A 22664-nucleotide genomic window follows, 5' to 3' on the forward strand; every position below is an offset into this window, starting at 1 on the left:
CTGCCAATCTGTTTCGAGAGTGGCTGTAATATTTTGCATTCCTACCACAGTGTATGACGGATCCAATATCTCTGTATTCGTGTCAGTATTTGGTGTTGTCACTATTTTTTATTTTAGCCAGTCTGTTAGGTGTGTAGTGATATCTCACTGTCGTTTTAATTTGCATTTTGCTAAGGGCTCTTTTCATGTGGAGGTTGATTTTTAAAAATGTAGCAGTATCATCTCTAACGCAGTGGTTAGTGATGTTGAGTGCAACCTTCATGCTAAGGAGTTTTAATTTTTATTGCAAACAAGTAGGGGAGGAAAATGCTGGGAAAGGCCTAATCCAAACCTGGAAGGGAGTTATGGATGCATCTCTGCGTGAACAAGCAGTGGCGATTGGGTGGCTGTCACTCTCTGGGGCCAAGACCTAGGCCAAGGGACACTGAGTGCCTGGGAGGCACCCCATTAATGAGTGCACGCAGGGTTGGGAAGAGAGAAGACTCACCTGAGTCACCACTCCACCGCAGGTTCCGCCCAGGCCCTGACCCTCAGATGACCCCATGGGCGGGGCGGGACTCCGTTTCCCCTGAGGGACCTCTGTTTCCCGCCAACACGAGGGCAGGGGCTGGAGCCACCGGGAGGGGGCGCCACAGAGAGCCGAAGCTTGCGGTGCCCATGGCGTCCCGAGGCGGCTCCCTGGGCCTCGTGCTTTGGCTCCTGCTCCTTCAGCCCCGGCTCAGGGAGGCGCAGGCTGGCGGTCGAGAGGCGCACGGGGGGCTGACGCCGCCCCCACCCTCTCTGCCCCCGTCGGAGGCCGGCTGCGAGGATCCCGGGGCGAGCCTGCGGACGCCGCCTCCTGAAGGGGTTCCGGGGGCCTCTGGGGCCCCCGACTCCCCTGTGGCCGCGGTGTCCCCTGTTTCGGTGGCGTTTTCCCCAGGTGACTCTGATTCCTACAAGGCTCTGGCAGCCGCACAGACCCCAGCACCAACAGAGACCGCAACAAAGCTGTTTCCTTCAGGTGATGTTTCTGGGCCGGACCCTGCCACAGGGCCCTGGCCTGGCCTGAGGGGGTGGGACCCTGCTCGGGGGGAGGGTGTTGGGGGGGGGGCACGATTTTTCCCTGGGGAGTTTGAGTGGACCCACCCCTGCCCTTGAGATCTGAGAGGAAATGGCCATTCTCTGAGGAGACTTAGGGGCGATGGACCTGCTCTGGGGGTCTTGGCCTTGCTCTGAGGGTTCTGAGACTTCTGAGGATTCTCTGGCTCTGGTGGTGGTTGTGGTGTCAGTGGCGTTACTTTCAATGCCCTCCCTTCATTGACCCGCTCCAGCATGTGGCCATCGAAGAATGAGGATAGTTGGGGGAATGCCAGCCCCAGAGGCGAAGTGGCCCTGGCAGGTGAGCCTGCAAGTCGATGATAATCACATATGTGGAGGCTCCCTCATCACCAATTGGTGGGTGCTGACCGCGGCCCACTGCATATTTGGGTGAGTGTTACAGTCTGGTCTTGGGCTCTTGGTCAGGCTGTATGACCTGAAGCCGGTCCTGTTTCTCTCCCTGGACTGCTTCTTCCTCATCTGAAAAAGGGAGTGACAGTCCCTGCTCTTCAGTAGTCAGAGTTAGGGCCCTTGGCAGCCTGGAAAGTCAAGAACCAAAATCAGGTTCAAAGCCACTTCTTTTAAGCCTGTGCTGATCAGCCTTCAAGTCGAGTGGCAAGAAGGGGGAGAGAGGCCGGCTGGGAGAGAGTGTGTGGGTAAAGACTTGCAGAGGGGAATATTTAAGGAAAGTGGAGTGTAATAGACAAATTTAGTTAGATCAGTGGTCTCAAACTTTAATGAGCATGGAAACACCTGCAGAGCTTGTTAGAACGCATTTGCTTGTCCCCAGCCACTAGAGTTTCTGATTCAGTAGGTTGAGTGGGACCTAAGAATTTGCATTTGTACCAAGTTGCCAGGTGATGTTAATGCTGCTCATGTGGAGACCAAACTTTGAGAACCACTGGATAGGGTGGCCAGGGGTCTGGGGAAGGGATGTGGTTTGGAGGGGTGGAGGTGGCTGATGGCTGGCCCTAGAGATAGCACCAGGCTGGGAAGAACCTAGAAGATGTGGAAGGGGAGTGTAGAGCCTCCAGGATCTCTTTACAGCCATCTGGAATACACGGTGAAGATGGGAGATGTAAAAGTGACACATACCTCTGAAATGGCGGTCAAGGTCCCAGTCCGAGACATCGTTATCCACAGAGATTATACTACTTTTGGATTAATCGAAAATGACATTGCCCTTGCTCTGCTTGCCTTGCCTATGAATTACTCCTCGCATATCCAGCCTATATGCCTCCCTGAAAAGACTTTCATGGTGCCAGGTGAAACGGAGTGCTGGGTGACTGGATGGGGAAGCCTAAGAGAAAACGGTGAGACTGTGATGCAAGACTCCAGCAAACTCAGGTCAGGGAAAGAGGCTGCCTGATGCCCTGGGAGTGGCCTACCGGCTAAAGGGAGAGACAGGGAAGCAATTTTCTAGCAAGTGGGTGAGGGAGGAGGGTGGAAAAGATGTTACTAGGGAGTAATTTGATGGTGTTACAAATTTCTATTAGTACGTCAGGACCTGGGGGCTTGGGTTCTCTCTAGGGTGGATTTTAACTAAGGGGGTGTTGATCTGGCTGAGAATTTGAGCTGTCCCAAACTGGAAGTACTTGCCTTGGTGGATAGGGAGCTTCCTGTGCTTGAGAAGAGGCCAGAGAACTCTTGGTGAAACTGTAGGGCGTCCTATCCTCAGGGAGAGGCTCGATTTGGTACCTTTGGGGCACTATGTGTCCGAGAGTCTGTGATCCTGTTCTAAAGTAAAGACTTTACTGACGTACAGGACACCTGTCACTATTACTAAAAATACTCAGAGTGACAGACACTTTGTTTTGATTTCTCAGGCTGATGAGGCCTCACCTCTTCCTCTCCTGAGCTGTTCTTCCTTCTCCTGTCTTTGTTTTGATTCTAACTTCCTCCTCTCCTCATGTTAACTTCAGGCATCATTTCCTCCAGTGTCAAATGGGGACAATATCCACTGCCTTCAGAGGGTGTCTTTGTGTGAACACACTGTATTGAGACCCATAGTGGGTGCCAGGGGCTCCTGTCCTGTCCCACCAAGCAGATCCACTTACTCCTAAATTATCTGTACAGATCCAGGATCTAAAGCTCCAGTGCACCTTCAGGAAGCTGAGCAGACCATCATACGCTATGACAAATGTAACAAGAAATTGAAGAAACTGCTCGAAAGGGAGAGTAATGTGGTTAGGGAAGGGGTTGTCTGTGCTTACAACAACAAAGGAAAGGATTCCTGCAAGGTCAGTTCATGGGCCCTTTGCTACCTCTGCATTCTGGTTGTCCCCTCAAAGGTTACTCATCCACAGGCAATAGGGCCTGCCTTACCTGCCAGCTCCTCCATTCACTTTTATTCAAGTTAAGGGGACTCAAGGGGACGAGCCACTAAGGCTCTCCGAGGCTGGCCTGACCTAATCCTTCACGAGAGAGGAGCTGATGCTGCCTGGAGTGGGTTGGGGAGGAGGGGAGATTCAGGTGGGAAATACCAATAACAAGAGTCACATGTTTTGAACCCCTTCTATGTGACAGGCAGTGTACTCAGGTAGAAGTTTATTCATTATTATCTTAGAATATGTACATTTTCTTTGTTTATATTCAATTTTTTGTACACAACTTTTGAGAATGTACAGAAATTTTATTTATCAAAAATTTTGAAATCTCATTCACAGAATTCTGGGCCGGTTGGTGCCTGGGGAAGGCCCACATGTGCCCATCTCCCCAGCGCTTTGCAGTGCAATCCGCCTGTTCTGATGTTAATCCTCTTCCATTCCTGTGTTTGTTTCTTTCTCTTTCTCCAGGGAGATTCTGGGGGTCCCCTGGTCTGTGAATTTAATGACACGTGGTTCCAAGTGGGGATTGTGAGCTGGGGCTTTGGCTGTGGTCGCAAAGGATTTCCTGGAGTTTATACAGAAGTTAGTTTCTACAAGAAGTGGATCATTAAGCAAATGAGTCAGGCTTCTTCTCGGGACTCAACAGGCTTCTTCATCATACCCCTGTGTCTGGTGCTGCCCCTGGGCATCCTGGCAACCCTGTGATCACCCCGGCCCACGCCCCTCCTGTTCTGAGTCCCGCACTAGGCCTCTCCTCCAACCTCCCACTCCTACTCAGTGCCCTTTCCTCAAATTCCGGGTGGGATCCATTGACCCTGTGGAGATCCACACAACAGAGTGGCAACACGACTGGAGTCCTGAAAATGTCCCAGCCTGGTGCTCTGGTCACCTGCCTTGGCCACGCCTTGGATGTGCTCTGCCTGTCGGGAAGGAGGGGGTGAAAGCATCCCAGCTAGAGGGCCAGCTGAGCTGCCAGCTGGAGCCTGAGGCTTCAGTGACGTCTTGGAGAACATCTACCAAAGAGACATCATCGACCGTGAAGCAGTGTTAGCCCTGCTTGTGGTTTCCCAGCTCCCACCTGACACGCTGTCAAGCCAGTCAGCTTGGTGATTGTTCAGAGAGAGAAGGAGTCGCCACGTCCCTGCTGAGGTGTGAGGCCGAGGATTTCCACGTCTGACCCGGTTGTCTGGGGCTGGGAGAAGTTCCCCTGCCCTGCCTTATGGATCCATCTGTGAGTGGCCTGTCTCTGCCACACAAGCCCTCCTGGGGCAACTCGGTCTTGGAACCCCCTTCCTCAGTGCCCTAGTGGCCACATCCACGTTCACCCCAAGTTGTGTTGAGGCATTATAGAGTGCGGAGATTTCGATGTCAACTGAATAAATGCTTAAGAGGGTCTCTTATGTCTCAAGCTCTGCTCTCCTGGAGGTTGTGGGGTTGCATATAACACACTCTGTAGAGAACTAGCTTTCCATTTAGCTTGGGAAGCTCTTCATGGTGTCCATTCAATTCTAGAAGAGCCAGAGATGAGGATCCTGTCTACCTTGACATGAGTCTGGTGGATATCTTTAGCCAGTAGGTCCTGCTGCCTGTGCTCCTTTTGTAGCCATGAGCATGCCTCTAGTTGGGAGTATTGTAGTTGAGTTTGGCAGGCTCATGCAGTCAGGAGCAGGGACCAAGTGCACAGAGACTAGAGCCTGGCCTACTTACACACTCCTGTACCTCTCCTGGCTGCCCTGGAACAAACGTGCCTTGAGGAGACACCGAGGGCTGGGTGAGCGTCAAGACCCCTTACGCCCTAAGAGCTGAGTTCCCACAAGAGGAGGCTAGGTGGGAGGACCTGGCTTTGTGTGTGTGTGTGTGTGTGTGTGTGTGTGTGTAGCTTTTACCCAATCACCAGACCTGGTGCCGCACAGTCACCTGCACTGGCTGCCGATCATCTCCCAGCCTCTGTCTCCTGCCCACCCATCCTTCCATAGTCAGTGCTAGGGCCCCCATATATCTGTGGACCTCAGTGGGCAGTCTGTGATAGTCCCACCTGCTGCCTGAGGGAGGTGGAGGCGGGAAAGTCTGCTTTTCCCATCCAGCTGCTTACAGGTAAACTTGGTAAATGCTCACACTGTCCCTTTACAGAAATGCACAGCTGGGCGGACTTGGAGGCCCGAGTCTTGCTACATGCCACTCTCACTTGCGGAACAAGCTACCTTGTTCTTTCCTGTGATGTTCCCCTGCTGGGAATGTCAGTATCACTTCTCATTTCCTTCTCTCTCCCTCCTCATTGGTTAAGAACCCATATAAGCATTCAGTCCTCCCCAGAGCCTCTCCTGTGGACTACCCTGGGCTGTGTCATGTGCTTTCTTCTGGGCTCCCCTGAATCGAGTAGTCGTGTGCTGTTCCTCACTCGTGTTTCCACTGGGTGGCATTTTGTTCCTCAAGGCCAGGGGACTCTGTCTAATCATTCTCTATCTTCTACCCTCTAGCTGCAGGCTTGGAATAGAGAAAGACTTCAGGAAATACTTGGTGGCTGAGTGAATGAATGGGTAAATGACTACTCCCATCTCTGTTGCCTTACTCCTTTCTCTCAGTGCCCTCACGGTTCATTGCTCTGTCCCCCTTTTCCTTTCCAGGTTGACTTGGCAAAGAGGGAAAACCACCACTGGGTAGGCAAGAGTTACAGCCCCTGCTGTAGGAGAAGTCCCAGGCTCTGGGGAGTTTATGGCCCCAGATGGGGTGCCCTTTGGTATTCTGATATTAGACTATGTTTCTTGTTGGGGAAAAGGAATTCAGTTCAAGCAGCTTAGTTACCTAGCCTTAGCCTCTGGCTACCAGAGAAGCCGGGCATGGCCTCTCAGAGAGCAGAACACGAACTGCCAAGTAAATGGTAGCCATTTTTACTCTTTGCAACAAATATTTACGGAGTACCTTTTGTACAGCAGGCACTGGGTTGGGGCCCCAAATAAGATGATGATTGCAGGTGCGAGGAAGAGGTGGCCATTAGGACGACCTTTAGGTCAGGGACTTGCTGGCTGAGTAGAACCGTCCTCTGAAAGAGATAGATGACACAGGGAGAAGAGGAGGTTGAGAGGCAGGCAATGAGTTCTACTAAAAATATTGGACTGTAAAGAAAAAAAGGAACAAACAAAAAATGCTGAGGGTTTCTAGTCAAAAGCAGCAAGTGACATATAGCAATGAGCATTCCTAGTGCTTAGATTGTGGTCTTGAAATTCAATACCCCACCAAAAGAAACCAGGGTTTCTTGGAGAAATGGCTTGAAAAGTTTCCAGGGCAGAAGATGTATAAAGTGAGCCTGAAATTTTATGTCATTCCAGATAGCAAGGAAGCTATACGAACTACTAGGATCATGTCAAAAGATCTCAGGAGCCATTGGAAGAGGTACTCTGTAGTGATGTGTGGCGTGAAGTCCCTCAAAATCCCACTTGCAGAGAAATCACACCTATTCCACAGCTTCTGAAAATACTGACTCACAGTTGCACCCCTCACAAAAGTGCACTCAGCTGCGGGGACTGGTTCATGCCCCGTTACCTCCCCTCACAGTGGGTGGCCCACAGCAAAGGAGTAGCGCGCAGGGATGCAGAGGCCCAGCCTCCTCGCCTCAATCTGGGACAACCTGAAAGGGCCTCTTGTAGCATCAGCTGAGACCTCAGCAGCAAAGCCTTGTAACTCAGCTTCTCCCATTGCCTAATTCTGCCTCCCTTGCTCCCCGACAGGCGTTTCTCCCAAGAGCACCCTTCGACAGTCCCTCGCATCCAGTTCTACCTGAGAGTCTGTTTGGAGGGAACCCTATCGAAGACACTTGGCTTGGCCAAGGTGGAGCACCTGGAGTTTCAATAAGTGTTTCAGTTATCGATTGCTCTGTAACAAACTCCCCCACAACCCAGTGGCCCGGAACAACAGTTTTTCAAGGTGGTTCTGTTCTACCAAGTAGCCATGAGCACTGAATTAGCAAACACTGAACAACTGCTCCTCAGGGAAATGCAGGATGAGATTCCCGGGAACCTCTGATCGCAACATTTTCATCAAATGCTCCATATGTAACCTTATTTTATGTTTGTTTCTGGTTCAAGACACCTTATTTAATACCCTATGCTGATTTGTTATCATTGAACTCATGGCCAACAGCAGTGTCATTCATGCGTGTCTGAAGCGAACCTAACACATCTGTTTTCTCTGCAATGCACACCACAGCCTGAAGGTTTAGCAGCACTAGACAGCACTTCAGCAATTTGCTTGGGGTGTGGGGCCATCTTAAACAGCAAAATCACCACCAAAGAGACACAACACTGTAAAATATAGGGCATTAAATAGACCCGGAATAGGACATCTGTTTACACTTTGAGAGCTGAAACTAGAAGGCAGAGTGTCATCTCATCTGATCTCAGCTGAAAACATTGCTTTTGTTGTTTCTGGTGAGAAATCTGTTACCTTTGTCCCTCTTACTTACTTTATCATTGATTTTGAGCAATTGGGTTTGGTTTAGTTTTCTTCGTGTTTCTTTGTTATTCCTATGTCTTTGCTATTCATTGAGCTTTTGGAGGTCTGAGGTTATAGTTTTTATCAAATTTGGAAAATGTTTGGCTATTATTTCTTTAACTATTTTTGTCTCCCCTGCCCTGCAGCTCTCCTGTTGGAACTCCAGTGACAAGTGCATTAGGTCACAGCTCACAGTGCTCTAGGTTTTTAGACTCTCTTTTCTCTCCGTGTTTCATTTTGGATGTGTTCTTTCTTGTCGTGTCATTAAGATCACTAATGTGGGGGCCGGCCCTGTGGCCAAGTGGTTCGCGTGCTCCGCCGCAGGCAGCCCAGTGTTTCGTCGGTTCGAATCCTGGGCGCGGACATGGCACCACTCATCCAGCCACGCTGAGGCGGCGTCCTACATGCCACAACTAGAAGGACCGACAACTAAGAATATACAACTATGTACTGGGGGGCTTTGGAGAGAAAAAGGAAAAAAATAAAATCTCTAAAAAAAAAACCGATCACTAATCTGCAATTGTTTAATATAGTGTTAACCTCATCAGTCCGTGTATTTTTTTCATCTCACACATGGTAGTTTTCATATTTAGAAGTTTGATTTGGGTCTTTTGACATCTTTACTATCTCTGCTTAACTTTTGAATGCATTCACAGTTATAGTAGCTGTTTGAATATTCATGCTTGTGTGTTCAACATCTGCGTCAGTTCTGGGTTGGTTGGATTGACTGGTTATTCTCCTCATTAGGGGTTGTATTTTCATCCTCCTCGAATGCTGAGTATTCTTCGATTGGATACCAGGCATTGCGACTTTTACCTGAGTGTTTGATATTTTCCTAGGAATATTCCTTTTTTTTTTTTATTGCGGTAACATTGGTTTATACCATTATGTCCATGTCAAGTGTACATCATTATATTTTGATTCCTGTGTAGATTACACCTAGGGATATTCTTGAGCTGTATTTTGAGATGTAGTTAAATGACTTGGAAACTGATATTTTCAGGTCTTGCTCTTAAGATTTGTTAGGCAAGACTGGAGCAATTCTCAGTCCTCCCTGTTGCTGAGGCAGGACCTTCTTGAATATGCTACCCAGTGCCCCGTGAATCTTGAATTTTCCATTCTGGTTGATGGGAACAGGCACTATTCCTGGCCTCCTGTGAGCAACAGGTGTTGTTACTTCTAGTCCTTTGAAGTGGTTATTTCTCCAGCTTCAGGAAGTGTCCTCACACACGTGCACTGATGAGTACTCAGTTGAACACTCAACTCTGCAGATGTCCGGAGTTCTCTCTCTGTGCAACTGCCCGCGGTCCAGGATTCTGTCTGAAGAGCTGCCTTGGTGTCCCTGGCCTCTCAGCTTTAGCTGCTCACCTCAGGGAGCCTGCTGGGTTCTGCCTGCCTTCTCGCTCTCTGCACTGCAGCCTGGGGGCCATCTCTCAAGGCAGGAAGCTGAGGCAATCAGGACTCACCCCGTTTGTTTTCCACCTATCAGCTGTCCTGTTCTTTATGGCCTGGTGTCCAGTGTCTTGAAAACTGTGTTTCATAATTTTGTCCCTTTTTGGTTGTTTCAAGCGGGAGGGGCAATCCCTGTTAGTGTCTCTTGGCCAGAAGGAGAAATCAGCATATGCGTGTAATAATATTCTTTTATAATTCAAAAACACTCTGTCACATCTTTAAGTTACTTCCCCTTTTGCATTCTGTATTTGCTTTCTTTTCTCTTATTCAACCTTACCAGGATGTTGTCTCCTGTTAAACTTTTCAAAGAACAAAAGTCCGATTGTGTTAATTCCATAATTTTTTCTCTATCTTGATTTCTGCTGCTATTTCCCAGTATTTCCTACTCCTACTTTCTCCCAAACCTCTTCTTTGAGTTTACTCCACTGGTATTGTTCACTTCTTGAGTGGAATATTTAGCTCATTTGTTATCAGTTGTCTTTACTTTCCTACACAGTCAAAGCCAGAAGTTACTTTCCAGGACTCCTTTGGCTGTATCCCTGACGACTTCATACGAAGTGCTTTCATTGCCAGTCATCTCTAAATAGTCATCATTTCCCTCAGGATTTCCTTTTTAGTAGGAGGACCATTTACTCAGCTGTTGGTTTTGTTTCATAAATATGAGATTTCTTTAAAAAGTTGATTTTAGGAGGCCGGCCCCAGGGCATAGCAGTGAAGTTGGTGTGCTCCGCTTCAGTGGCCTGGGGTTTGCTGGTTTGGATCCTGGGCACAGACCTATGCACTGCTCATCAAGCCATGCTGTGGCGGTGTCCCACATATAAAACAGAGGAAGATGAACACAGCTGTTAGCTCAGGGCCAATCTTCCTCAGCACAAGGAGGAGGATTGGTGGCAGATGTTAGTCCAGGGCTAATATTCCTCCAAACACAAAAGAACGTTGATTTTGATATTACTGACATGTGGCTCAAGAACAAGAATCGGTACCACATTGATTCCTTGAGTTTGTTGGTCTTCCTCTGTGGCCTTGTTTCCAAATGTTCCCTGTGTGCTCAGTAAGAATGAGTGTTCTCTGTTAGTAGTTGTAAAATTCATCATATTGCTATGAGGTCAAGATTATCAGTTGTGATAGTCCAATATTCTATATTTTTGCATAATTTTGCCTACATAATAGCAGCTTCTTAAGAGGAGTGTATCAAAAGCGCCAATTTCCCATAAGTTGGTCTTTTGTTGCCTTACCTATTAAAGGCTTATCATTGCATCTTCTTGATATTTTTTAATTCTTTCTGTATATAAATCCATCCGTCACTTATATAGTCTTTGCCTTAAATGCTATGACCTAATAACACAGTTGCTATCCCACCTTTCTTTTGCATCAGATTTGCCTGGTATTTTGTTTTCTCTCCCTTTATTTCCGATGTATCCGTATCTCTTTGTCTCTTCAGATAGTGTATTTGTGGGCCTTATCTTTTTCTGCAATTTGAAAGTCCTTGTTTTGTCTGGTATGTTCAATGCATTCACACTTCTTGCAACTGCTATTGTATTTAGACTCAAAGCGACCATTTTGTTTTGTGTTTTCCACTTATCACACTTTCTCTATGTGTTTCTTTTTATCTTCCTTTGGATAGACTGCACTTACTTCTACTTTTAAGGGCTCCAGTGATTAAATGATGCTGAGGTGTCCAATCCAGAATGTCTCTGTTTTAAGGTGGATAAAATTAATTACATCTTCAAAGGTGTTAAGAGCACTACCGAGATCAGTTTCTGTTTCAATGAGCAGGAGTTGAGAATCTTGGACGATTCTTAGAATTCTTAGAATCTTAGAATTCTGCCCACACAGCCGGTTCCCGTCAACACGAGGCCAGGGGCGGGAGCCGCTGCGAGGGGTTGCCGCAGAGGGCCGAGGCCGGATGTGCCCATGGCATCGCCAGGCGGCCCCCGTGGAGGCGGCGGCAGCTCCCTGGGCCTCCTGCTCTGGCTCCTGCTCCTTCAGATCCGGCTCGGGGAGGCCCGGGCAGGCAGGAGGGCGGGCGGGCTGGCGGGGTGGGGTGGGGTGGGGTGCAAGGGGACTGGGCTGTTCAAGTGGAGGTTGGGGCGTGGGGAGGCTGCCACAGGAAGAGGCAGGTGCCAGGGCATTGGGGGCGGAGAGGCCCTCAGGCCAGCTCCTGTTCTCATTGGTCTCTCATCTTCCCCAGGTGAGGGTTCCCCACCCACGGAGGCTTCTGCGATCACCCCAGCAAGCCCAGAGGCCCCCTCACCTCCAGGGCACCTGGAATCCCTGAAGATCTCAGGACTCACTGTAGCTCCAGGGCCTTCAACACCCACAGTGGGAGAAACCCTGGGCTTGGACCAGACCGCTGGGTCTGGAAGGCTCTCTGCTCCAGGTACTGCATCTGAACAGGTCTGTAGGGACAGACCTTCCTGGGAGGCCAAAGGGGAACACTGCTGCCCCGCAGGTTGAAGCCTCAGACTCTGTGGTGGAGAGTTTAAGAGGAAACCTGACTCTGTCCTAATGGTGGTGGTGGTAGTGGGCAGGGAGCGGGGGCAGCAGTTTCACCTCCAGTCCCCTCTCTTGACTGAGCCAACCAGGATGTGGCCATCGAAAAATGAGGATAGTTGGGGGAAGGCCGGCCGAGGAGGGGAAGTGGCCCTGGCAGGTGAGCCTGCAGACCCTCGGTAGACACAGGTGTGGAGGCTCCCTCATCGCCCGACAGTGGGTGCTGACTGCGGCCCACTGCATAAAGAGGTGAGTGTTTGGGACTCTGGGCTTGGGTTAGGTCATAGAGCCAGTCCTGTTTCCCTCCCTGAGCTTCCTCTTCCTCGTCTGAAAAAGGGATCACAGCCCCCTAGTGTTTATTCAGTCTGGAGTGAGACCTGAGAACTCACGTTTCTGCCAAGTTCCCCAGTGCTACTGGTGGTGGGCCTAGGACCTCACTTGGAGAACCGCTGGCTAGAGTGTTTAAGGGTCCGGGGAGGGCATGTGGTTTGGAGGGCGGGAAGTGCTTGATGGCTGTCACAGGACCAGGCCGGGAAGAAGCTGGGAGGTGTGGAAGGGGAGTACAGACCCTCCAGGATCTCTGTGAGGAGCATGTCCTCTTCCCACAGCCATCTGGAGTATATAGTGAAGCTGGGAAGCAACACGTTACATGACGATTCCAGAAACACCCTGTCGGTTCCAGTTCAACATACCGTTTCCCATCCCCTTTATAGTACTGAACGTTTGCAGCATGACATTGCCCTTCTTCTGCTGGCCTTCCCTGTGAACTATTCCTCATACATACAGCCTGTGTGCCTTTCTGAAAAGGCTTTCGAAGAGAATACTGGGGCAGAGTGCTGGGTGACTGGATGGGGCCGACTGGTACAAAACGGTGAGAGTGGCAGGCAGGAAGCTGAGCAGGGAGCAGCCTAATGCCCTGGGGTTGGTTTGCAGGCTGAAGGGAGGGACAGGGAGGCTGGGCCTCTAAGAGGTAGCAGGGAGAAGGTGGAGAAGATGCTGCTAGGAAGTAATTGAACTGCATTAAGAATTCCTGTTAGTGTGTTAGGACCTGGGGGCTGGGTACCAGGTATAGTGGGTTCTCTCCAGGGTGAATTTCAGCTCCAGGGTGACAAGCTGCCTGCCAGTCCGAGCTGTCCTTCTCTGGAAGTACCTGTCAAGTGGGTAGGATGCTTCTTGTGCCTGGGAGCGTAGGCCAAGCCAGAGGCACCCTGTTGGTGATAACGTGGGGCCTCCTTTCTCTGGGAGGAGGCTAGATCAGTACCTTCGGGGCACTCGCTGTCTGAGAGTCTGTGATCCTACTGTGCACAGGATAACTGTCACTGTTACTATCGATACTCAGAGTGACAGACGCTTGCTTTTGGTTTCAGGCTGGTAAGGCCTCGTGTCTTCCTCTCCTGATCTGTTCTTCCTTACTGTCTTCGCTTTACTTCTTATCTCCTTCTCTCCCCATGTCAACTTTTCACCTCAGTTTCCTTCTGTGTCCAATGTGACAATACCCACTGCCCTGCCTTCCTCTAAGGGAGCATGAGAGTGTGAAGGCACTGCTCCAGACCAGCTCTGGTCCGGGGGCTCCCATACCCCCACTTGTGCAGATCCTCTCACTCCTAGTTTGTTTCTCTGTAGTTTCATCACAGAGGCCAAATAATCTTCAGGAGGCTGAGCAAACCCTTCTTCACTACAAGAAGTGTAATCAGATTTTAAAGAAAAAGATAGAAAGACCTGACAACCCAGTGAAAGAAGGGATGATCTGTGGTCATCAACAAGAGGGGAAATCTCCCTGCTGGGTCAGTTCATGGCTCCCTGCTACCTCTGCACTGAGGTTGTCCCCTCAAAGCTTCCTCATTCCCAAGTGGCAGGGCTATTTGCCACCTCCTCCTGTCACCCCTTGATTCGGGAGATCCATGGGGAGAGGCCCTCATGCCTCCCCTGAGCTGGCCTGGCCTGTTCCTTACAAAGGGAGCAGCCCTCGCTGCCTGGGGGTGCGGCCAAGGTATGGGGAGTCGGGGGGCGGGACGGCAATGCTAATCATATAAGTCCTTCTAACTGAGTCCCTCCTGTGTGGCACTTACTGTGCCAATGTGAGCATTTCCCCACATTAGCTCAGATGACCCTGCATCCTAGACACCATGCCTGTTACACAGATGTGGTGAGGTCCAAAGAGGTTAGTGCAAGGGTCCCCTGTGAGTGCCTGCAGGACTCCTGAGCCCACCGTCTTCCCTCTGCACCAAGCTGCCTTCCTGAGGAGGGGGGCATTTGAGCAGGGTGTTAGAGGATGAGTATCTGGATTTCTTGGGAAGAGGAGAACAGCCCTGTGAGGACAGGGAAGAGCATGAACAGTGGCTCAGAGGTCTGAGGGAACTTGTCACATTTAGGGACCATTTTACTGGTCTGGAGCAATGAAGTGGCAAATCTGGCCAGAGGGTGGGGTTGGAGTCAGAATCTGTGTGGCCTGGGATGCTGTGCCAAGTTTCTAGATACCGTCCAGGCAGGTGTCTAGGCGAGGAGTTGGTTTCCATCATCCTGCCGATGATGATGAGTGGCGAGCAGGACCTGGGGCAGTGGGGCAGGTGAAGGAGGTGTGTCTGAGGTGGCATCAGCAGCTCTTGGTGACCGACTGCGTGTGAGGGTGGGGTGAGGGAGAGGTTGAGGAGGACTCTGCGTTTGTGACTGAGCTGGTTGGTGGGGGGCCCTACTAGCAGGTCTGGGAAAGGACGTGGAGAGTTCTGCTGGAGGCGGGGGTTGAGGATGTCTGGGAGAGTTTAGAGAGAGGGGAAGTGATGAGTGGATGGTGGGTCTAGAGGCAGGGAGAAATTTCAGGTTAGCAGTGAAGATTTCGGGCCCCCCGAGCAGGGATGAGGCTCAGAAGATTTCCCAGTTGTGGAGGCTTAGGTCCGGACAATCAGAAGAGAAGCTGCCTGAGAGCTGGAACAGGGCTCTGGAGGCTTCTCCCTGCGCCAGGGGCTGCCCCTTCAGTCGCTGGGTCATGGGAGGTTTGCAGAGGACCCTGGGGAAGTGGTGAGCAGCAGTGGAGGACTAGGGGCACTCAAGGATAATTTCATTCTATTAGCAGCAGTCCTGCTGTGGGGGGGGCCTACTGGCTTTGTATCTTGTGTGCATTCCTGAGCACCCGGGAAAGAGCAGTATTTCTCAGAGGAGGGAAAAGGTTTCAACTCTCAAATCTCATTCACAGAATTCTGGGCCGGTTGGTGCCAGGGCAAGGCCCACGTGTGCCCATCTCCCCAGCGCTTTGCAGTGCAATCCCCATGTTCTGATGTTAATCCTCTTCCATTCCTGTAATTTGTCTTTTTCTTTTTCCAGGGAGATTCTGGGGGTCCCCTGGTCTGTAAATTTAATGACACATGGGTCGAGATGGGGTTCGTGAGCTGGGGCATTAGCTGTGGTCGCAAAGAAGATCCTGTAGTTTATACAGAAGTCAGTTTCTACAAGGAGTGGATCAGTGAGCAAATGAGTCACTCTTCTTCTCAGGACTCAACAGGCTTCTTCAGCCTGTCCCTGTGTCTGGTGCTGCCCCTGGGCATCCTGGCGATCCTGTGATCACCCCGGCCCGTGCCCCTCCTGTTTCTGAGTCCCGCGGTAGGCTTCTCATCCAACCTCCCACTCCTACTCAGTGCCCTTTCCTCAAATTCCGGGTGGGATCCATTGACCCTGTGGAGATCCACACAACAGAGTGGCAACACGACTGGAGTCCTGAAAATGTCCCAGCCTGGTGCTCTGGTCACCTGCCTTGGCCACGCCTTGGATGTGCTCTGCCTGTCGGGAAGGAGGGGGTGAAAGCATCCCAGCTAGAGGGCCAGCTGAGCTGCCAGCTGGAGCCTGAGGCTTCAGTGACGTCTTGGAGAACATCTACCAAAGAGACATCATCGACCGTGAAGCAGTGTTAGCCCTGCTTGTGGTTTCCCAGCTCCCACCTGACACGCTGTCAAGCCAGTCAGCTTGGTGATTGTTCAGAGAGAGAAGGAGTCGCCACGTCCCTGCTGAGGTGTGAGGCCGAGGATTTCCACGTCTGACCCGGTTGTCTGGGGCTGGGAGAAGTTCCCCTGCCCTGCCTTATGGATCCATCTGTGAGTGGCCTGTCTCTGCCACACAAGCCCTCCTGGGGCAACTCGGTCTTGGAACCCCCTTCCTCAGTGCCCTAGTGGCCACATCCACGTTCACCCCAAGTTGTGTTGAGGCATTATAGAGTGCGGAGATTTCGATGTCAACTGAATAAATGCTTAAGAGGGTCTCTTATGTCTCAAGCTCTGCTCTCCTGGAGGTTGTGGGGTTGCATATAACACACTCTGTAGAGAACTAGCTTTCCATTTAGCTTGGGAAGCTCTTCATGGTGTCCATTCAATTCTAGAAGAGCCAGAGATGAGGATCCTGTCTACCTTGACATGAGTCTGGTGGATATCTTTAGCCAGTAGGTCCTGCTGCCTGTGCTCCTTTTGTAGCCATGAGCATGCCTCTAGTTGGGAGTATTGTAGTTGAGTTTGGCAGGCTCATGCAGTCAGGAGCAGGGACCAAGTGCACAGAGACTAGAGCCTGGCCTACTTACACACTCCTGTACCTCTCCTGGCTGCCCTGGAACAAACGTGCCTTGAGGAGACACCGAGGGCTGGGTGAGCGTCAAGACCCCTTACGCCCTAAGAGCTGAGTTCCCACAAGAGGAGGCTAGGTGGGAGGACCTGGCTTTGTGTGTGTGTGTGTGTGTGTGTGTGTGTGTGTAGCTTTTACCCAATCACCAGACCTGGTGCCGCACAGTCACCTGCACTGGCTGCCGATCATCTCCCAGCCTCTGTCTCCTGCCCACCCATCCTTCCATAGTCAGTGCTAGGGCCCCCATATATCTGTGGACCTCAGTGGGCAGTCTGTGATAGTCCCACCTGCTGCCTGAGGGAGGTGGAGGCGGGAAAGTCTGCTTTTCCCATCCAGCTGCTTACAGGTAAACTTGGTAAATGCTCACACTGTCCCTTTACAGAAATGCACAGCTGGGCGGACTTGGAGGCCCGAGTCTTGCTACATGCCACTCTCACTTGCGGAACAAGCTACCTTGTTCTTTCCTGTGATGTTCCCCTGCTGGGAATGTCAGTATCACTTCTCATTTCCTTCTCTCTCCCTCCTCATTGGTTAAGAACCCATATAAGCATTCAGTCCTCCCCAGAGCCTCTCCTGTGGACTACCCTGGGCTGTGTCATGTGCTTTCTTCTGGGCTCCCCTGAATCGAGTAGTCGTGTGCTGTTCCTCACTCGTGTTTCCACTGGGTGGCATTTTGTTCCTCAAGGCCAGGGGACTCTGTCTAATCATTCTCTATCTTCTACCCTCTAGCTGCAGGCTTGGAATAGAGAAAGACTTCAGGAAATACTTGGTGGCTGAGTGAATGAATGGGTAAATGACTACTCCCATCTCTGTTGCCTTACTCCTTTCTCTCAGTGCCCTCACGGTTCATTGCTCTGTCCCCCTTTTCCTTTCCAGGTTGACTTGGCAAAGAGGGAAAACCACCACTGGGTAGGCAAGAGTTACAGCCCCTGCTGTAGGAGAAGTCCCAGGCTCTGGGGAGTTTATGGCCCCAGATGGGGTGCCCTTTGGTATTCTGATATTAGACTATGTTTCTTGTTGGGGAAAAGGAATTCAGTTCAAGCAGCTTAGTTACCTAGCCTTAGCCTCTGGCTACCAGAGAAGCCGGGCATGGCCTCTCAGAGAGCAGAACACGAACTGCCAAGTAAATGGTAGCCATTTTTACTCTTTGCAACAAATATTTACGGAGTACCTTTTGTACAGCAGGCACTGGGTTGGGGCCCCAAATAAGATGATGATTGCAGGTGCGAGGAAGAGGTGGCCATTAGGACGACCTTTAGGTCAGGGACTTGCTGGCTGAGTAGAACCGTCCTCTGAAAGAGATAGATGACACAGGGAGAAGAGGAGGTTGAGAGGCAGGCAATGAGTTCTACTAAAAATATTGGACTGTAAAGAAAAAAAGGAACAAACAAAAAATGCTGAGGGTTTCTAGTCAAAAGCAGCAAGTGACATATAGCAATGAGCATTCCTAGTGCTTAGATTGTGGTCTTGAAATTCAATACCCCACCAAAAGAAACCAGGGTTTCTTGGAGAAATGGCTTGAAAAGTTTCCAGGGCAGAAGATGTATAAAGTGAGCCTGAAATTTTATGTCATTCCAGATAGCAAGGAAGCTATACGAACTACTAGGATCATGTCAAAAGATCTCAGGAGCCATTGGAAGAGGTACTCTGTAGTGATGTGTGGCGTGAAGTCCCTCAAAATCCCACTTGCAGAGAAATCACACCTATTCCACAGCTTCTGAAAATACTGACTCACAGTTGCACCCCTCACAAAAGTGCACTCAGCTGCGGGGACTGGTTCATGCCCCGTTACCTCCCCTCACAGTGGGTGGCCCACAGCAAAGGAGTAGCGCGCAGGGATGCAGAGGCCCAGCCTCCTCGCCTCAATCTGGGACAACCTGAAAGGGCCTCTTGTAGCATCAGCTGAGACCTCAGCAGCAAAGCCTTGTAACTCAGCTTCTCCCATTGCCTAATTCTGCCTCCCTTGCTCCCCGACAGGCGTTTCTCCCAAGAGCACCCTTCGACAGTCCCTCGCATCCAGTTCTACCTGAGAGTCTGTTTGGAGGGAACCCTATCGAAGACACTTGGCTTGGCCAAGGTGGAGCACCTGGAGTTTCAATAAGTGTTTCAGTTATCGATTGCTCTGTAACAAACTCCCCCACAACCCAGTGGCCCGGAACAACAGTTTTTCAAGGTGGTTCTGTTCTACCAAGTAGCCATGAGCACTGAATTAGCAAACACTGAACAACTGCTCCTCAGGGAAATGCAGGATGAGATTCCCGGGAACCTCTGATCGCAACATTTTCATCAAATGCTCCATATGTAACCTTATTTTATGTTTGTTTCTGGTTCAAGACACCTTATTTAATACCCTATGCTGATTTGTTATCATTGAACTCATGGCCAACAGCAGTGTCATTCATGCGTGTCTGAAGCGAACCTAACACATCTGTTTTCTCTGCAATGCACACCACAGCCTGAAGGTTTAGCAGCACTAGACAGCACTTCAGCAATTTGCTTGGGGTGTGGGGCCATCTTAAACAGCAAAATCACCACCAAAGAGACACAACACTGTAAAATATAGGGCATTAAATAGACCCGGAATAGGACATCTGTTTACACTTTGAGAGCTGAAACTAGAAGGCAGAGTGTCATCTCATCTGATCTCAGCTGAAAACATTGCTTTTGTTGTTTCTGGTGAGAAATCTGTTACCTTTGTCCCTCTTACTTACTTTATCATTGATTTTGAGCAATTGGGTTTGGTTTAGTTTTCTTCGTGTTTCTTTGTTATTCCTATGTCTTTGCTATTCATTGAGCTTTTGGAGGTCTGAGGTTATAGTTTTTATCAAATTTGGAAAATGTTTGGCTATTATTTCTTTAACTATTTTTGTCTCCCCTGCCCTGCAGCTCTCCTGTTGGAACTCCAGTGACAAGTGCATTAGGTCACAGCTCACAGTGCTCTAGGTTTTTAGACTCTCTTTTCTCTCCGTGTTTCATTTTGGATGTGTTCTTTCTTGTCGTGTCATTAAGATCACTAATGTGGGGGCCGGCCCTGTGGCCAAGTGGTTCGCGTGCTCCGCCGCAGGCAGCCCAGTGTTTCGTCGGTTCGAATCCTGGGCGCGGACATGGCACCACTCATCCAGCCACGCTGAGGCGGCGTCCTACATGCCACAACTAGAAGGACCGACAACTAAGAATATACAACTATGTACTGGGGGGCTTTGGAGAGAAAAAGGAAAAAAATAAAATCTCTAAAAAAAAAACCGATCACTAATCTGCAATTGTTTAATATAGTGTTAACCTCATCAGTCCGTGTATTTTTTTCATCTCACACATGGTAGTTTTCATATTTAGAAGTTTGATTTGGGTCTTTTGACATCTTTACTATCTCTGCTTAACTTTTGAATGCATTCACAGTTATAGTAGCTGTTTGAATATTCATGCTTGTGTGTTCAACATCTGCGTCAGTTCTGGGTTGGTTGGATTGACTGGTTATTCTCCTCATTAGGGGTTGTATTTTCATCCTCCTCGAATGCTGAGTATTCTTCGATTGGATACCAGGCATTGCGACTTTTACCTGAGTGTTTGATATTTTCCTAGGAATATTCCTTTTTTTTTTTTTATTGCGGTAACATTGGTTTATACCATTATGTCCATGTCAAGTGTACATCATTATATTTTGATTCCTGTGTAGATTACACCTAGGGATATTCTTGAGCTGTATTTTGAGATGTAGTTAAATGACTTGGAAACTGATATTTTCAGGTCTTGCTCTTAAGATTTGTTAGGCAAGACTGGAGCAATTCTCAGTCCTCCCTGTTGCTGAGGCAGGACCTTCTTGAATATGCTACCCAGTGCCCCGTGAATCTTGAATTTTCCATTCTGGTTGATGGGAACAGGCACTATTCCTGGCCTCCTGTGAGCAACAGGTGTTGTTACTTCTAGTCCTTTGAAGTGGTTATTTCTCCAGCTTCAGGAAGTGTCCTCACACACGTGCACTGATGAGTACTCAGTTGAACACTCAACTCTGCAGATGTCCGGAGTTCTCTCTCTGTGCAACTGCCCGCGGTCCAGGATTCTGTCTGAAGAGCTGCCTTGGTGTCCCTGGCCTCTCAGCTTTAGCTGCTCACCTCAGGGAGCCTGCTGGGTTCTGCCTGCCTTCTCGCTCTCTGCACTGCAGCCTGGGGGCCATCTCTCAAGGCAGGAAGCTGAGGCAATCAGGACTCACCCCGTTTGTTTTCCACCTATCAGCTGTCCTGTTCTTTATGGCCTGGTGTCCAGTGTCTTGAAAACTGTGTTTCATAATTTTGTCCCTTTTTGGTTGTTTCAAGCGGGAGGGGCAATCCCTGTTAGTGTCTCTTGGCCAGAAGGAGAAATCAGCATATGCGTGTAATAATATTCTTTTATAATTCAAAAACACTCTGTCACATCTTTAAGTTACTTCCCCTTTTGCATTCTGTATTTGCTTTCTTTTCTCTTATTCAACCTTACCAGGATGTTGTCTCCTGTTAAACTTTTCAAAGAACAAAAGTCCGATTGTGTTAATTCCATAATTTTTTCTCTATCTTGATTTCTGCTGCTATTTCCCAGTATTTCCTACTCCTACTTTCTCCCAAACCTCTTCTTTGAGTTTACTCCACTGGTATTGTTCACTTCTTGAGTGGAATATTTAGCTCATTTGTTATCAGTTGTCTTTACTTTCCTACACAGTCAAAGCCAGAAGTTACTTTCCAGGACTCCTTTGGCTGTATCCCTGACGACTTCATACGAAGTGCTTTCATTGCCAGTCATCTCTAAATAGTCATCATTTCCCTCAGGATTTCCTTTTTAGTAGGAGGACCATTTACTCAGCTGTTGGTTTTGTTTCATAAATATGAGATTTCTTTAAAAAGTTGATTTTAGGAGGCCGGCCCCAGGGCATAGCAGTGAAGTTGGTGTGCTCCGCTTCAGTGGCCTGGGGTTTGCTGGTTTGGATCCTGGGCACAGACCTATGCACTGCTCATCAAGCCATGCTGTGGCGGTGTCCCACATATAAAACAGAGGAAGATGAACACAGCTGTTAGCTCAGGGCCAATCTTCCTCAGCACAAGGAGGAGGATTGGTGGCAGATGTTAGTCCAGGGCTAATATTCCTCCAAACACAAAAGAACGTTGATTTTGATATTACTGACATGTGGCTCAAGAACAAGAATCGGTACCACATTGATTCCTTGAGTTTGTTGGTCTTCCTCTGTGGCCTTGTTTCCAAATGTTCCCTGTGTGCTCAGTAAGAATGAGTGTTCTCTGTTAGTAGTTGTAAAATTCATCATATTGCTATGAGGTCAAGATTATCAGTTGTGATAGTCCAATATTCTATATTTTTGCATAATTTTGCCTACATAATAGCAGCTTCTTAAGAGGAGTGTATCAAAAGCGCCAATTTCCCATAAGTTGGTCTTTTGTTGCCTTACCTATTAAAGGCTTATCATTGCATCTTCTTGATATTTTTTAATTCTTTCTGTATATAAATCCATCCGTCACTTATATAGTCTTTGCCTTAAATGCTATGACCTAATAACACAGTTGCTATCCCACCTTTCTTTTGCATCAGATTTGCCTGGTATTTCGTTTTCTCTCCCTTTATTTCTGATGTATCCGTATCTCTTTGTCTCTTCAGATAGTGTATTTGTGGGCCTTATCTTTTTCTGCAATTTGAAAGTCCTTGTTTTGTCTGGTATGTTCAATGCATTCACACTTCTTGCAACTGCTATTGTATTTAGACTCAAAGCGACCATTTTGTTTTGTGTTTTCCACTTATCACACTTTCTCTATGTGTTTCTTTTTATCTTCCTTTGGATAGACTGCACTTACTTCTACTTTTAAGGGCTCCAGTGATTAAATGATGCTGAGGTGTCCAATCCAGAATGTCTCTGTTTTAAGGTGGATAAAATTAATTACATCTTCAAAGGTGTTAAGAGCACTACCGAGATCAGTTTCTGTTTCAATGAGCAGGAGTTGAGAATCTTGGACGATTCTTAGAATTCTTAGAATCTTAGAATTCTGCCCACACAGCCGGTTCCCGTCAACACGAGGCCAGGGGCGGGAGCCGCTGCGAGGGGTTGCCGCAGAGGGCCGAGGCCGGATGTGCCCATGGCATCGCCAGGCGGCCCCCGTGGAGGCGGCGGCAGCTCCCTGGGCCTCCTGCTCTGGCTCCTGCTCCTTCAGATCCGGCTCGGGGAGGCCGGGGCAGGCAGGAGGGCGGGCGGGCTGG

This window comes from Equus asinus, chromosome 21 (genome assembly GCF_041296235.1).
Source record: "Equus asinus isolate D_3611 breed Donkey chromosome 21, EquAss-T2T_v2, whole genome shotgun sequence".
NCBI classification, from domain to species: domain Eukaryota; kingdom Metazoa; phylum Chordata; class Mammalia; order Perissodactyla; family Equidae; genus Equus; species Equus asinus.